Raw genomic sequence first — 17,219 nt, forward strand, 5'->3', positions numbered from 1 at the left:
GATTTGTATGTAGGATAACTTTGTCTTTATGAAAAACTAAGTATGGAAATTTTGGGGAAAGAGCCCGCAGCTCAGACACTCTCCTGGCCTAAGTAATCGCCACTAGAAAAAGAGATTTCCAGGACAAGAATTTTAGATTGTCGAGGGTTCAAATGGGGGATGGACTAAAGCTTGTAGAATCATAGTAAGATCCCAGGGAGGCATAGGATCCTTGACTGGAGCCTGCAGCAATAAGGTGCCCCTAAAAAAGATCTTACATAATTTTGAAGAGGCTAAAGACACTGAGTCAAAACCAAAGTGGAAGTCAGAAAATGGCAGCAAGCTGAACCTTGACTGTAGAATAACTAGCACCATCCCTGAAAAGGGAAGCCAGAAAGTCTAGTACTACTGAAACTGGGACTGTAAAAAGATCTGGTTCTGTTCCACCCAAAAGGAGAATCTTTTCCACTTATGTTTGTAAATCTTACAAATGGAAGACCTGTGTGATGAAATCAAAATTTGCCGGACTGGAGAAGACAGCCTGGGAGATCTAGCCATCACCAAAAGTGTAGAAACCATGCGGTTAATTTCAGGGCCTGAATGGTGGGATGTGGATGCAACGATGGATGAGAAAGTAGATCTGGACTTGGATCCAACTTCATCGGGGGGCAAACCATAGACCAAAGAAAGGTGGACCAGGTTTGTTGAGGCCAAAAGGGAGCAATGAGGATCACTTTACTTTGCAACCTGAGGGATTTCTGCAGGAAATTGGGAATCAACAGAAGAGGGGGAAGGGCGTATAGTAGACAGAAGGGCCAAGCATGCACCAGAGCATCCCTGGGGGACTGTCCCTGAGGAGGGATCAAGGCAACATACTTGCTGCATTTGTTACTGAGAGGGGACACAAAGAGGTAACTGCAAGGATAACCCCATTTCTTGAAGATTGCATCTGCCATGGACTTATTCAGGGATCACCCGTGAGGCATCAGTAGCACTCTGCTGAGTCTGTTGGCTAGGATGTTGGATTCCCCTGGAATGTGCACTGCTGCCAGAAAGTGGTTGGAAGAAATCACCCACTGTCAAACCCTCATCGCTTCTTGACAAAGGAAGTAAGACCTGGTTCCTCCATTTGTTGACGTACCATATCAGTGACATATTGTTCGTTTGGATAGCAACAGTCCACTGGGGAAAAAAGCTAGAAAAAACACTCATCTTGAGAACACTGATATGCAACTTGGTCTCCGGAGGCATCCATGGGCCTTGGACCATTCGGCCCAGACAATGCCCCCCCACCCGAACTGGGAGGCATCTGTGGTCAATGTGGCAGCTGAGGAGGGTAGAACAGTCGTCCCTGGGTAATCTCCGGAGAATAGAGCCACCAAAGGACAGAATCCTTGCACACACGAGACAGGCTGATGGGAAGGTTCAAGGGATTTCTGAGAAGAAACCACTGTACTGCTAGGGTCCACTGTAGAATATGCATGTGGAAGCGTGCCATTAGAAGAAAAATTATGGTTGCTGCCATCGAGCCTAAAGCTTGTGGAATTAGACAGGCCAGGGGTTTTGGAACAGTCAAGATCTGCCTGACATGGGATCTCAGATTTACCACCCTGCCTGATGCAAGATAAATGTGAGCCATTGTGTCTACACAAGCCCCTATAAAATCTATGGTTTGAACTGGTTCCAGATGTAACTTCTGCAAGTTTATAGTTATGCCCAGTGTAGAAGCTAGGTTGAGTAAGTAATCCCTGGCCTGAAGGAGCAGATACCTGGTTGTGGAAGTCAGGAGCTAGTCATCCAGATATGGAAATATCTGAGAGCTTTGCAGTCATAGATGAGCTGCCACTACCGCTAGACATTTGGTGAACACCTTGAGGGTTATGGTGAGGTCAAATGGAAGCACCAGAAACTGGTAGCGACTGGCTGCCAGCCTGAAATTTAGAAAGGACCTGGAGCGCCCGTTCTTTTTGATATGGTAGAATGCATCCTTGAGGTCTACAGAGCATATCCAATCACCTATCTTCAGGGGTGGTAAGATGGATTGAATTGTGACCATCCTGAACTGTGTGTGCTTCAAAAACTTGTTCAGGAAGGTTTGATCCAAGATAGGCTGCAGGTCCACTGTCTTTTTGTGTACCAAAAAGAATCTGGATTAAACGTCCTATCTGACTTGATCGGGGGAACATCTTGGATGACTCTTTTTTGGAGTAACTTTTTTATTTCTTGGGAGGCACCCTCCCACTGACTGGGTGGAACATCAGGGAGGTGAGAGTTTTATTTGGGAGTGTCGGAAAAAGGAATGGAGTATCCTCTGGATATGATCCTTAGCACCCATATGTCATTTGTGATGGCCTCCCAGGCTTCTGGGTGCAAGGAGAAATGTCCCGACTGCTTCCAGGGGAGAGCAGTCGGGCAACAGTTCAGTATCACTGGAAGGGTTTGTCCGGAGCAGGTTCATGCGACCCTTGATTTTGCAGACCCCCTCAGGCATGTGGGTAGCGTCTACCATTCTGACCATATCCCCCTCTGCCTTGGGGGGGGGGGAAGAGTCTCCCTGAGTGTCCTGGAAAGGACCCTGTGACTTCTAAAACCACATTTTTTCTTACTACTACACTGGTTTCTAGAGAAGGTCTGTTGTGGAGTAGAAAAATGGATCCTGATGGCAGACTAGGTCTTACCATCTTTCTCAAGCTGGGTCAAAATGTCACTTACCATGGGCCCAAACGAGGGGAAGCCATCAAAGGGGGCATTAATGAAGGACTGTTTGAAGGGCTCTGCAACATCGCACAGCCTCACCCAGGCATGATGCAGTATGGTAATGCCAGAAAGTACAGTTGTGTGCACTTACCATAAATGTAGATGTTCGAGTGTATTCACTGTTGCACTCACCACAGTTGGTTTACCTGCCTGCAGGTAAGCCCTCAGTCGGCCCGAATACCAGAGTCTTGGGATTTCTGCATCAGTCAGGGTATAAAACATGCAGCCGACACCATAACATCAGTTTTTCTTGCCCCAGATATCAGGAGCCCCCAAAATAGGAAGCAATTACATGGTGTGGAACACCTCCAGTAAGAAGTAAATACCATAGCCATAAGATATGGCCAAAAAGAGTAAAGGTAGAAAGCATAGAGAAGTCGGGGGCTGGAGGGAGGGTAACCAGGACTGCAACAGTGAATACACTCGAACATCTACATTTATGGTAAGTGTACACAACTGTACTACGTTCTTCATGTTTCACTGTTGCAGTCATCACAGTTGGGTTGATTCCCAAAGCTGAGGAAGGGTGGGGACAGTCAAGTAGTATTAGGGCTGGTTAGCAGGCCTTGCAAGACTGCTGTGGAAAATCCAGCTCTGGATTTAAAAAAGACAGGTAAGTGGTAGTGCTTGGTAAAGGTGTGTACAGAGATCCAGGTTGCAGTTTCCAGGATGTCCCTGGTAGGGACTCCCCTGAGAAATGTTGTAGAGGTTGAGGTAGCCCTAGTGGAATGAGTTTTGATCCCCTGTGGGATAGGTTTTCCATGGTGTTTGTAGCAGAAATGGATGCAGTGTGCTATCCATTTGGAAATGGTTTAATTTGAAATGGCTTTGCCCTCTGCCCCTGTAGCAAAGTGGACTAGAAGCTGGTCAGCTTTTCTGAACGGCTTAGTCCTGTCAAGGTAGAACCTGAGCTGCCTGTGCACATCTAAGGAGTGCAGAATCCTTTCCCCTTTATTGAGGATTAGGGGAAAAGGTTGGTAAATGGATGGATTGGTTTAAAGCCACACTATGCCACCTTGGGCATAAATGATGGGTTAGTACTGAGGGAAACCCTGTCCGCATGGAAAATAATGAAGGGTTCCGCAGCCAGAAGAGCCTGTAACGCAGACATTCTTCTTGCTGAAGCGATGGCTATAAGTAAGGCTGTTTTCCGAGAGAAGAATTTCAACTCTGCTGTAGCAGCAGGCTCAAAAGGGGGAAGCGTGAAGTTAAGGTCCCAGGCAGGAGTGGGAGCTCTCCTCGGGGGTCTTAAATTATCTCCTCTCAGGAACTGTTTGATCAGAGGGTGAGAGAAGAGGGGTGGCTCAGTATTGTAATGAGCCGAGATGGCAGAGGCATGAATCTTTTGATGAGAAGGATAGGCCTTTGTGAAGTAGCTCTGCTAGGTAATTTAGGATTTGAGGTAAGGTGGGCATGGCTGTGTCCTTTCCTTGAGACTGCCTCCAAGAACGGTATCTTTTCCATTTTTCTTAATAGGATTTCCTAGAACTAGGCCTCCTGGCCTCAAGGATGACATCCAGCACCTGTTTGCTGAGGGTTGCAGGTAGTGTATTCAGGGAATAAGCCAGACTGCAACGTTCAGGGTTTGCAGCTGAGAATGTAAAATCTGTCCCTCCTGCTGGGACAGCAGAGAGGGGGTCTGATGTAGGTGCCAGGGTGGTACTGCTGTCAGACTGCATAGGAGCGGGTACCAGTGCTGGTGTAGCCAGTCTGGTGCAATAAGGATTGTCCTTGGCCTGTCCTGTTTGATCTTGAGTAGTACTTTTGAGAGGAGGGGCAGAGGGGGAAAAGGCATAGATTGACAGGTTTTCTCATGTAAAGGATAGGACAGCCACTTTCCATGCTTGGCTGTGGGGATTCCTGGTGCAAAATTTGCTCAACTGATGGTTTTGGGGGAAGCAAAGAGGTCCACCTCTGGTATCCCCCACCTGTGGATTAGAAGTTTGAATGAGATGGGTTCCAGTTTCCACTCGTGAGGATCCAGTAGATTTTTGCTTGTCGTCTGCCAGTGAATTTTGTTTGCCTGGCAGGAAAGTACAGTTGTGTACACTTACCATAAATGTAGATGTTCGAGTGTCTTCACTGTTGCAGTCATCACTGCAGGGTTCTTCCTGCCGGCAGGCAGCCCTCAGCCAGCCAGAATCCCAAAGTCTGGGTCCGGTGTCGGCTGTGCACTCATCCTCCCTGATGTCAGTGCGCCAGGGGTACAAAGCTCCCAGCCGACGCCATGTTCTCCAATTTTTCTTGCCCCAGATGTCAGGTGCCCAAAAATAAAGGCTAAAAGTAAAACAAAAATGTAACATACAACAAACCCCATACCCTGTAGCAAATACACCTCAGAAGAAGGGTGAAGCAGGGAACCACACCAATAAAAGTAGAAGAGGGGACAGGAGGGTGGGTAACCCAGACTGCAACAGTGAAGACACTCTAACATCTACTTTTATGGTAAGTGTACACAACTGTACTATGTTCATTGTGTTTCACTGTTGCAGTCATCACTGTAGAGTTGAATCCCAAAGCTGAGACAAAGGGTGGTGGTTATAGAGTAGAAGGGGTGGCTAGAAGGCCTTGCAAGACTGCAGAAGCCAAGCCTGCCCTAGATTTAGAATAAAGAGGGAGATTATAGCGCTTTGAAAAAGTATGCACTGAACTCCAAGTTGCAGCTTCCAAAATATCTTTGGTAGGAACTCCCCTGAGAAAAGCAGCTGAAGTAGCAGCAGCTCTGGTAGAGTGAGTCCTAATTTTCCCAGTGATTTGCTTTCCATGATGAGAATAACCAAATCTGATTCCATGAGCAATCCATTTAGAAATGGTCTGTTTTGAAATAGCTTTGCCTTGAGAATTTGCTGCATAAGAAACAAACAGTTGTTCTGTTTTCCTGATATCCTTGGTTCTGTCCAGGTAAAAACGCAGCTGCCTGTGTACGTCCAAAGAATGCAAGATCCTCTCCCCCTTATTTTGTGGATTAAGGAAAAAAGTTGGCAGGTGAATGGTTTGGTTTAAAGCCACTTTAGAAACCACTTTAGGCATGAAAGTAGGGTTAGTACTCAAAGAAACCCTGTCTTGATGAAAAATAATGTAAGGTTCCACAGCCATGAGCGCTTGTAACTCCGAGACTCTTCTGGCTGAAGTTAAAGCCAGTAGGATAACAGTTTTCCATGATAAATACTTTATATCGGATGTGGCAGCAGGCGGCAGAGTAAGCTTTTCCAGTACATAATTGAGGTTCCAAGCAGGAATGGGTGGAGTCCTAGGGGGCCTTAAATTCTTTGCTCCTCTGAGATATTGTTTCAGAAGTGGATGTGAAAAAATTGGAGGATCTGTATTATAATGTGCAGAGACAGCTGAGGCATGTATTTTTATGGAAGAAAAAGAAAAACCCTTATGCAACAAATCTGTTAGGTAATGTAAAATCAATGGAATATTTGGTATGTGAGGATCCGATTCCTGAGCCTGCATCCAGGTGCAAAATCTCTTCCATTTTCCTGCATAGGATTTCCTAGTGCTAGGCCTTCTGGCTTCTAAGATGACATCCATAACTTGTTTGGTAAGGGTAGGATTAATTATAGGCCCTGAATATGCCAGGCTGAGAGTTTTGATATGAGAGTGCAGGACTTGGCCCTGATGTTGAGACAAAAGATTTGGAATCTGAGGTAGAATCCAAGGAGGTTACTGGGATAGATTTATCAGTGTTGAGTACCAAAATTGTCGAGGCCAATTTGAGGCCAGTAAGATCATCTTTGATTTGTCCTGTTTTATTTTTAATAACACCCTTGGTAGAAGAGGCAGTGGTGGGAAGGCATACCCCGAGAGGTTCCTCCAACTGAATGAGAGCATCCACTTTCCATGCTAGCTTGTGATATGTCCTTGTGCAAAAAGTCTGTAACTGGTAGTTGTGGGGAGATGCAAATAGCAAACAGCAACCCCAGGCTTCAGTAATCATCTTGAATATTTGGGTGTCTAGCATCCACTCATGTGGGTCTGACAGATTCCTGGCTCAGCCTGTCTGCCAGAGTGTTTTGTTTCCCTGGCAGGAATTGAGCTTGTAGATCCACTTTGTAAGCTAGTGCTGTGTTCCATAGAGTCATGGCTAGTCTGCAAAGGGGGTAGGAGTGTGAACCCCCCTGCTTGTTTATGTACCACATAACTGTGGTGTTGTCCGTCCGTATCAGTAGCTGCCCTGGCTGTAAAGGATCACTGAAAACCACTAGGGCATTCTGTACAGCTAACATCTCTTTTAAATTGATATGTAGATGCTTCTGATCCTCTGTCCAAAAGCCTTGCAGGCCTTTCCCCTGCAAGTGGGCTCCCCATGCATAATCTGAGGCGTCCGTGGTTATCACTTGGTTGGCTGGAAGTAGACCGAAGGCTTTCCCTTTGTTTTGAAGACATGCCGTGGCCCACCAATGAAATTCCTTTTGCAGGCAAGGCAAGACAGCAATCACTGTGTCCAGGCTGTGACAATGTTGGGACCATACACTTTTTAGGTACCATTGTATCTTCCTCATATGCAGTCTTGCATATGGTACGAGTAGGATGCAGGAAGCCATGTAACCCAAAGCCTGCAGGAATTTCCTTGCAGTTAGCTGAGACATTAACGCCAGGCTTTTGAAAGTTGGAGCCAGCTGAAATTGTTTTTCTGGCGTCAGGAATGCCATCTGGGTTGTAGTGCTTAAAAGAGCACCCAGGAAAGTTATCTGTGGAGTGGGTGTCAAATCTGACTTTTTTACGTCCACAGTGAATCCCAGGCACTTGAGTAGATTCTGAACAAATTCCAGGTGCTGGAGTAAGATGTCCTTGCTGTCTGCTTGAATAAGGCAGTCATCCAGATAAGGGTAAATTTGAATTCCCTTGAGTCTGCAGTAAGCTACCACTGGTGCCAGGCACTTGGTAAAGACCCTGGGCACAGTAGATAAGCTAAAGGGCAGCACAGAGAATTGATAATGTTTTGAGCCTGCCTTGAACCTGAGGAATCTTCTGCACTCCTGTCTGATAGGAATGTGTAGGTAAGCCTCCTTTAATTCCAATGTCACCATCCATGCATTTTTGCTCAACAATGGCAGGAGCTGCTGCAGACTAAGCATCTTGAACTTTGGTATCTCCAGGAAAGTATTTAAAACTGACAGATCCAGGATGGGTCTCCAAGTATTTTGCTTTCTGGGAACTAGAAAGAGTCTTGAATAAAAGCCTTGTCCCTTCTCTGAATTTGGAACCAATTCTATGGCCCTCATAGCCATGAGGGACCTCACCTGTTTTAATGCCTCTGCCCATTGATTTTTTGGTAGGTCTGGCCATCCATTTGGTTTTGGCAAGGTGTGAAAGTGGAATTTGTAACCTCTTAAAAAGTACAGTTTTGTACCTACCATAAATGTAGATGTCCGATAGGCATGCATCTGCAGTCCTTACAAATGGGTTGTCCTGTCGTCAGGCAGCCCTTCGGTCGGCCGGATTCCAAAGTCTGGGTCTGGCCTCGGCTGGTGTCGCACTTCACCCGACGTCATGGCGGCAGTCCTTCGGGTATAAAGGCATCAGCCGACGCCATTTTCCTCAGTGTTTCTTGCCCCAGATGCCAGGTGCCCTCTAGGAAGGCTAAATTTGGATAAATGCAAATGGTTCCAAATAGTAGAGAGCAAACAAAAAATAAGCATGTATGTACATATATACAAACAAATACACCATAATAGATTCCCCCAGCCAGCTACAAGATGGGCAAATACTCTAGGAGTACCACAGAGGGGAAGGAGGGTGGGTAATCCTGACTGCAGATGCATGCCTATCGGACATCTACATTTATGGTAGGTACAAAACTGTACTATGTCCTTCAAGGATGCATCTGCAGTCCTTACAAATGGGTAGAATACCATAGCCAAACTGGGGGGGGAGGAGGAGAAATAAGATTATGGTGTAGTTAAGATCCCTTGCAAAACAGCAGTGGCAAAACCTGCTCGGGATCTGGAGTATAAAGGTAAATTATAATGCTTGGCAAATGTATGCACGGAGCTCCAAGTAGCAGCCTCTAAAATGTCTTTGGTAGCCACTCCTCGTAAAAAAGCTGTGGTAGTGGCTGTAGCCCTTGTAGAGTGAGGCTTGATGTTTTCTGGAGTTTTCTTCCCATGGTAGGAGTAACAAAATCTAATGCAATTTCCTATCCACTTAGAGATTGTCTGTTTTGAAATTGCTTTTCCTTCCATTCCTGTTGCATATGCTACCAGTAGCTGGTTAGTTTTTCTGTTGCTCTTGGTCCTGTCCAGGTAGTAACGTAATTGTCTATGTACATCCAAGGTATGCAACAGCCTTTCTCCCCTGTTCTGTGGGTTGGGGAAGAATGTAGGTAGGTGGATAGCTTGATTTAAAGATATCCTGGAGACCACCTTTGGCATAAAAGTAGGATTAGTTCTCATAGACACTCTATCTTGATGGAAGATCAGGAAGGGCTGTACTGCCATTAATGCCTGTAGCTCAGATACCCTTCTTGCTGAAGTGATTGCAAGCAGGAAAGCAGTTTTCCATGATAAGTATTGTAAATTCTGCTGTTGCTGCTGGTTCGAAAGGAGGTAGTGTCAACTTTTCTAGCACAAAGTTCAAGTCCCATGCTGGCAATGGTGGATTCCTAGGTGGTTTTACATTCTTAATTCCTCTCAGAAACTGCCTGAGCAGAGGATGTGAGAAGACTGGAGGATCCAAGTTGTATTCTGCTGAAATGGCTGATGCATGAATCTTAATGGAAGAATAGGACAGGCCGTTGTGGAAGAGCTCTGCCAAGTATTCCAGGATGTTAGCTATGTTTACCAGTGACACATTCTCTCCTTTTGCTGTACTCCAAATGAGATATCTTTTCCATTTTGCTGAATATTTTTTTCTTGTTGAGGGTCTGCGAGCCTCCAAGATAATGTCTTTAACCGTTTGAGATAAATCTGGGTTATTTGGTCTTATGCAATGTTCCAGGCAGCCAGCTGCAGTGTTTTCAGGTTTGGATGCAGGGTTTTGAAGTTGTTCTGTGTTAACAGCAAGGGAACTAGGGCAGAGGCCATATTTGTTCCCGAGACATACTCCTCAGTAATGGGTACCAATGTTGCCTTGGCCAGTCTGGAGCTATCAGGATGATCCTTGGACGGTCTTCTTTGATCTTCAATAGCACCTTGTGCATCAAAGGAAGAGGTGGGAATGCATATGCTGTCAGGTTTTTCCAACTGAAAGATAGGGAGTCCACTTCCCAAGCAAGTGGGTGGTACGTCCTTGTGCAGAATTTTTCAGTTGGTGATTGTGTGGGGATGCAAATAAGTCTATTTCTGGTAGTCCCCATTTCCTTGTAATGGTTTTGAAGATGTCCGGATGCAGCATCCATTCGTGGGCATCCGTGGCAGTTCTGCTTAGGATGTCTGCTAGTATATTTTCTTTTCCTGGCACAAAAATTGCTTGTAACTGAATGTTGAAGCTCAGTGCCACATTCCAGAGGTCCATTGCCATCCGGCATAGAGGGTATGAATGTGTGCCTCCCTGTTTGTTGATGTACCACATAACTGTGGTGTTGTCCGTCCTTATCAGCAGTTGACCCTGTCGAAGAAATGGTCCGAATGCCTGAATTGCCAGTTTTACTGCCAGCATTTCCTTTTGATTTATGTGTAGGTGCAGCTGGTCTTGAGTCCATAAGCCTTGTATGCACTTGTCCAGCATGTGTGCCCCCCAACCGAGGTCTGAAGCGTCTGTTGTGATGGTCTGGCTTGGTTGAGTGCTGTGGAAGGGCAGTCCCTTGTTTGTTTGACAGGCCTGAGCCCACCATTGGAATTCTTGCTTCAGGCATGGAATTATTGGAATTTAGGTTTCTAGGCTGTGCTTGTGCTGAGACCATAAATTCCTTAGGTACCACTGTAACTTTCTCATATGTAGTCTGGCATGTGGAATCAATATTATGCAGGATGCCATGTAACCGAGAGCTTGCAGGACTTTTCTTGCTGTTAGCTGGTTTTGCTTTGTTAATGCCATGAAGTAGAAAGGGAGTTGCTCCTGTTTTTCTACTGTCAGGAATGCCATTTGTTTTGATGTGTCCAGATCTGCACCCAAGAAGGTTATCCTTTGGGATGGTATCAGCCTTGACTTTTTTATATTGACTGTGCATCCCAGGGCTTGCAGTAGATGAATGACCCTTTGCAAATCTTTTGTTAATTTGTTTTTGTTGTCTGCTTGTAACAGTCAGTCGTCCAGGTAAGGGTAAATTTGAATTCCCTGAAGCCTGCAATGAGCAATTACTGATGCCAGGCATTTCGTGAATACTCTTGGCGCAGTAGATAAGAAAAAGGGCAATGCTGAGAATTGATAATGCTCTGATCCTGCAAGAAATCTGAGGTATCTTCTGCAATTTGGTCGTTTGGGGACGTGCAGGTATGCCTCCTTGAGATCTAGAGTTACCAGCCAAGACTCCTTGCCCAGCATGGGAAGAAGCTGCTGTAGGGTCAGCATTTTGAATTTTGGAACAATGAGGTATGTGTTTAAAGCGGACAGGTCGAGAATAGGCCTCCATTGGTTTTCTTTTCTTGGTACCAGGAAAAGTCTGGAGTAAAATCCTTGCCCTTGTTCCATAGATGGTACCCTTTCTACAGCTCTCATCCTTAGTAAGTGAGTTATTTGTTCTAGAGCTTCTGTCTTCTGATTTGGAGGTAGGTTTGGCATTCCTCTCTTCCTTGGTAGAGTATGGAAGTGAAACCTGTAACCTTGGTCTATTGTCTGTAAAATCCATTTGTCTCCTGTGATGTAATGCCAGTTTACTGAAAATAAGGCTAGCTTCCCGCCTAAGGGTGCCTCTAGTTGTTCCCTGGTAGGCGGTGCCAAAGCCAAGTCACTGTGATTGTCCTGTGGTAGTGGTAGTGGTGGCTGGATCTGTGGCTGTACCTCACTGGTTGTTAGCCTGCCACTGACGTCCCCTGTAGGCACCTCTGGATTGACCCCTGCCTCTTGAGCGTCTATTCCCGCCACTCGGAGCTCTGGAGGTGTCTGGAAAGGACCAATTCTTGGAAGGCCAGTTCCTGCTAAACCTTGGAGGCTGGACCTGCAAGAAATCCTTGATTGTCTGGACAGATTTTGCTTTCTCTTCCACCTTCTTCAGCACCTGCTGTGCAGGGGAGCCAAACAAATTAAGCTTATCCATGGGAGCATCTAGGAGCTTTGATTTAACATGGTCTGGTAAGGACTGTTCTTTTAACCATGCATGTCTTCTGATCACTGTGCCAGTCATGGCTGATCTAAAGGAAGCCTCCAGTGCATCATAGCCGCATTTTAAGGAATGATTACTGACCTGCTGAATGTTATGTACCATTTCCTGTACAGATTTTTTGTCTAATGGTTCATCCGAGGACAGTTTTTTAGTTAACTGGTCTAACATAAATTCCTGATACTGAATCATGTGGAATTGACAGTTCAAGGCCCTAGCTGAAAGAGTAGCAGAAGTGTAAACTTTTTTACCCCATCTCTCTAAGGCCCTAGATTCCCTTTCAGAGGGGAGGGGTTTTTGGTAGAGGTAGCTGCTACAGCCTTGGGTCCCTGGGAGATAGTTTCGGGATCTGCAAAAGGGGCCTTATACAAATGATAATGTGTGTCCGGAACCCTGTATTACCTATCGGGCTTAGCAGGGACCGGAGGCAGAGAATCAGGAGCAGTACAAGCATCATTAAAAGCATCATCCACAACAGTAAGTACTGGAGGAATGGCTAAAGGCCTATGGTGTGGCAAATGCAAAAAGGTTCTAAGCCTTTTTCTAGAGTCTGAAAAATCCTGGCCCTGCCATTGAAATTGTTCCCTCATAGCATGCAAGGTTTCCCCAAAGAAAATTCCTCAGGCGGAGGCAGAAGGAATGGACTCTTCTGCATCAGAGTCCTCATAAGGAGAAAAAGGGCCTCTGGAGGGTCTGAATTATCTGATTCATCAGAGGAGCCATCTGAAGAAACTGGCTCAGGGGCTCTACTCTAGTCCTCTTCTCTGGAGGTGGGTGAGAGGCCCTGTCTGGATGTGGTTGGGATCCCGGATCAAAGAAATGAGATCCTCTGCTAGACTAAGCATTTGTGAACTAGAACTGGGCCTGTGAGAGGGGGTCTTAGCAGGCACAGTTTTGGAAGTTTTTGCTGCTTTAGCCCTGGCAAAGGCCTTAATCGACATGGATGCAGGAGGCCTAGCAGCTCCACGTGCAGGGGTAGAAATATCCAAAGGGATAGTATCTGATAAATCCTGTGAACCTGCAGGAGCAGGTGGGATTTCAGTAGCAGATTCAGCCAGGCTGGATGAGGCCTCGGTAAGTGGCAAGCTTTCGGCCGAAGGAAGAACCGTGGACTCGGTTTCAGCCGAAACAGAGACACTCGCGGTTGGCTTAACCGCGAGTGTCAGTCCTTTTCCTTGCGTTTTTTTAGAAGTTTGCGTAGTCGGAGTATCCGACGGCATAATGTAAGCAAAAGCGGAGCCGAAAAACTCTTCAGCAAATTCAGACCGACGTCTAAGCGTTCGTCAGTTGAAAGAAGCACAGGCTAGACAAGCTGCTACGTCGTGGTCTGGGCCTAAGCAAGGTAAGCAGTAAGAGTGGAAATCTTTATGAGGTATTTGTTTCCCACAATTTAAACAGTTATTCACTTTTTCTGACATCGGCTGAGGCAAGAAAGAGTCCCAACGGGTACTTAGCTTTTTAGAAGTCTTCGGTACTTGTAGTAGTAATCTCTGGTTCTGACCGACCGGCACTTGCGAACAGCTTCTGCTTCGGGCGCCACGCGGCAAGAAAGACTGAGGAAAATGGCGTCGGCTGATGCCTTTATACCCGAAGAACTGCCGCCATGACGTCGGGTGAAGTGCGACACCAGCCGAGGCCAGACCCAGACTTTGGAATCCGGCCAACCGAAGGGCTGCTTGACGACAGGGCAACCCATTTGTAAGGACTGCAGATGCATCCTTGAAGGACATCTACATCCAGAACCCAATTGTCTTCGGTTATGCAAGTCCAATTTCGGCGAAAAAGAGAAAGTTTTCCTCCCAGAGGAGCATCCAGGAGAGAGGTTCCTGGAGCCATGCAGGGGGAGTCATTGAGCCTGTTTCCTATAAGGTTGAGACCTATCTTCTCCACCCCTGGGGGTGGAAGCACTCCACTGTCTAGGCCTATACGAGGTCTGAGTTTGGGCCCTCCCTCTGGGGTGCCTATATCTACCCCTCTGAGGCCTGTCCGAGCTGGGAAAGGACCAATTCTTAGCTGGCCAATTTCTGCTAAATCTAGGAGGCTGAACTTGTAAGAAATCCTTAACTGTTTGCATGGATTTTGCCTTATCCCCCATTTTCTTTATAACCTCTTCAGCCTTAGACCCAAACAAAACATTATGTTGAACAGGAGCATCCAGTAATTTTGCTTTTACTTGATCAGGCAAATTTTGTTCCTTCAACCAAGCATGCCTTCTAATGACCGTGCCAGTGGCTGCCGCTCTGCAAGAGGCCTCCAAAGCATCAAAAAGTACAGTTTTGTACCTACCATAAATGTAGATGTCCGAACTGGATAGCATCTGCAGTCATAACAACTGGGTTGTCCTGTCGTCAGGCAGCCCTTCAGTCGGCCGGATTCCAAAGTCCGGGTCCGGCTTCGGCTGATGTCGCACTTCACCCGACGTCATCTCTGTTGGTCTTCGGGTATAAAGGCATCAGCCGATGCCATTTTCCTCAGTGTTTCTTGCCCCAGATGCCAGTAGCCCTCTTGAAGGCTAAAATTTAGATAGATGCCAATGTTTCCAAAAGATAGAGGTAAACACAAAATAAGCATGTATGCACATATATACAAACAAATACACCATAAAAGACTCCCCCCCACCAGCTAGCTATTAGGAGGGTATACACCCTTGGAGTACCACAGAGGGGAAGGAGGGAGGGTAATCCTGACTGCAGATGCTATCCAGTTCGGACATCTACATTTATGGTAGGTACAAAACTGTACTATGTCCTTCATGGATGCATCTGCAGTCATAACAACTGGGTAGAATACCATAGCCAACAAGGGGAGGAGGATAAAACTAGATTATGGTGTGTTTAGGATCCCTTGCAGTACAGCAGTGGCAAACCCTGCTCAGGATCTGGAATATAGAGGCAAATTGTAATGCTTGGCAAATGTATGCACGGAGGTCCAAGTAGCCGCCTCAATAATGTCTTTGGTTGCCACTCCTCGTAAGAAGGCTGTGGTAGTGGCTGTTGCCCTTGTAGAATGAGGTCTTATGTTCTGTGGAATTGGTTTTCCATGGAAGGAGTAACAGAATCGTATGCAATTTCCTATCCATTTGGAGATTGTCTGTTTGGAAATAGCTTTTCCTTCCCTTCCTGTTGCATAGGCTACAAAAAGTTGGTCAGTCTTTCTGCTACTTTTGTTCTGTCCAAGTAGTAGCGTAGCTGTCTATGTACATCCAAGGTATGCAATATTCTTTCCCTCTGTTTTGTGGGTTGGGAAAGAAGGTAGGAAGGTGGATTGCCTGGTTTAAAGACACTCTGGATACCACCTTAGGCATAAATGTAGGATTAGTCCTCATGGACACTCTATCTTGGTGGAAGATTAGGAAGGGTTGCACTGCCATTAAAGCCTGTAGTTCTGAAACCCTCCTTGCTGAAGTAATTGCCAGTAGGAAAGCAGTTTTCCATGACAGGTGTTGTAGGTCTGCTGTTGCTGCTGGTTCAAAGGGTGATAGTGTCAATTTTTCTAGCACAAAGTTTAAGTCCCAAGCTGGTAATGGTGGTTTCCTTGGAGGTTTTACATTCTTGATTCCTCTGAGGAACTGCCTGAGCAAAGGGTGAGAAAAACAGGTGGATCAAAGCTGTACTCTGCTGAAATAGCTGATGCATGTATCTTGATGGAGGAGTAGGACAGGCCTGAATGAAGAAGTTCGCTAGGTACTCCAGAATGTTAGGCATATCTATGTTTGACACATCTTTTCCTCTTTCAGTACTCCAAATGACAAACCTTTTCCATTTTCCAGCATAGTTTCTTCTTGTTGAAGGTCTGTGCTTCAAGAATAATGTCTCTAACTCTTTGGGAAAGTTCTGGATTAGCTGCTGCTATGTGATGTTCCATGCAGTCAGTTGCAACGTTTTAGGTTTGGATGTATGATGCTGTAGTTGTTCTGAGTTAACATCAAAAGCATCAGGGTATTGGCCACATATTGTTCGAGACATGCTCCTCAGCAGTGGGTACCAGTGTTGTCTTGGCCAGTTTGGAGCTATCAGGATTATCCTTGGACGTTCTTCCTTGATTTTTAGTAATACCTTGTGTATCAAGGGAAGAGGTGGGAATGCATATGCTGTTAGGCCTTTCCAGCTGAAGGAGAGCGAATCCACTTTCCATGCTAGTGGGTGGAATGTCCTTGTGCAGAATTTTTGAGCTGGTGATTGGTAGGTGATGCAAATAGATCTATCTGAGGCATTCCCCATTTCTTTGAGATGGTCTTGAAGATGTCCGGTGCAGCTTCCATTCGTGGGCATCGATGTGGTTCTGCTTAATATGTCTGCTAGAGTATTCTCTTTCCCGGTACAAATATTGCCTGTAACTGGATGTTGTAGCTGAGTGCCAGGGTCCACAGCTCCAAAGTCATTCTGCATAGGGGGTATGAATGAGTGCCTCCCTGTTTGTTGATGTACCACATGACTGTGGTGTTGTCTGTCCTTATCATCAACTGGCCCTCTTTGAGAAATGGTCTGAACTTTTGGATTGCCAGTTTTACTGCCAGCATTTCTTTTAGGTTGATGTGCAGGTGAAGTTGATCCTGTGTCCACAATCCTTGCACGCATTTGTCCAGCATGTGGGCCCCCCATCCTAGGTCTGAAGCGTCTGTTGTGATGGACTGGCTTGCTTGACATCTGCGAAAGGGTAGCCCTGGGTTTGACTGGCATGCCTGAGCCCACCATAGGAACTCCTGTTTTAAGCATGGAATTAGTGGGATTTCTGTTTCTAGGCTGTGTCTGTGTTGAGACCATAAATTCTTTTGGTACCACTGTAGTTTTCTCATATGTAGTCTGGCAAGTGGAACCAAGATTATGCATGATGCCATGAAGCCCAAGGCCTGCAATACTTTTCTTGCTGTTAACTTGTTCAGTTTTGTTAGTGCCAAGAAGTAAAGAGGAGTTCTTTTGTTTTTCCTTTGTTAGGAATGCCATCTGTTTTACTGTGTCCAATTCAGCAAGAATGTCCTTGTTTGGGATGGTATCAGCCTTGACTTTTGTAGATTGACTGTGTATCCCAGTGCTTGCAGCAAGTAAATGACCCTTTGTAAATCTGTTGTCAGCTTGCTTTTGTTGTCCCCTTGTAGCAGGCAGTCGTCTAGGTATGGGTAAATTTGAATTCCTGTAGTCTGCAATGGCGATTACTGATGCCAGGCATTTTGTGAATACTCTGGGCAGTAGATAAGCCAAAGGGCAATGCTGAGAATTGATAGTGCTCTGATCCTGCAAGAAATCTGAGGTATCTTCTGCAGATTGGTCGAATGGGGACG

The sequence above is a fragment of the Protopterus annectens genome, chromosome 2.part1 (genome assembly GCF_019279795.1).
Source record: "Protopterus annectens isolate FY-2018-M chromosome 2.part1, PAN1.0, whole genome shotgun sequence".
Lineage (NCBI taxonomy): Eukaryota > Metazoa > Chordata > Ceratodontiformes > Protopteridae > Protopterus > Protopterus annectens.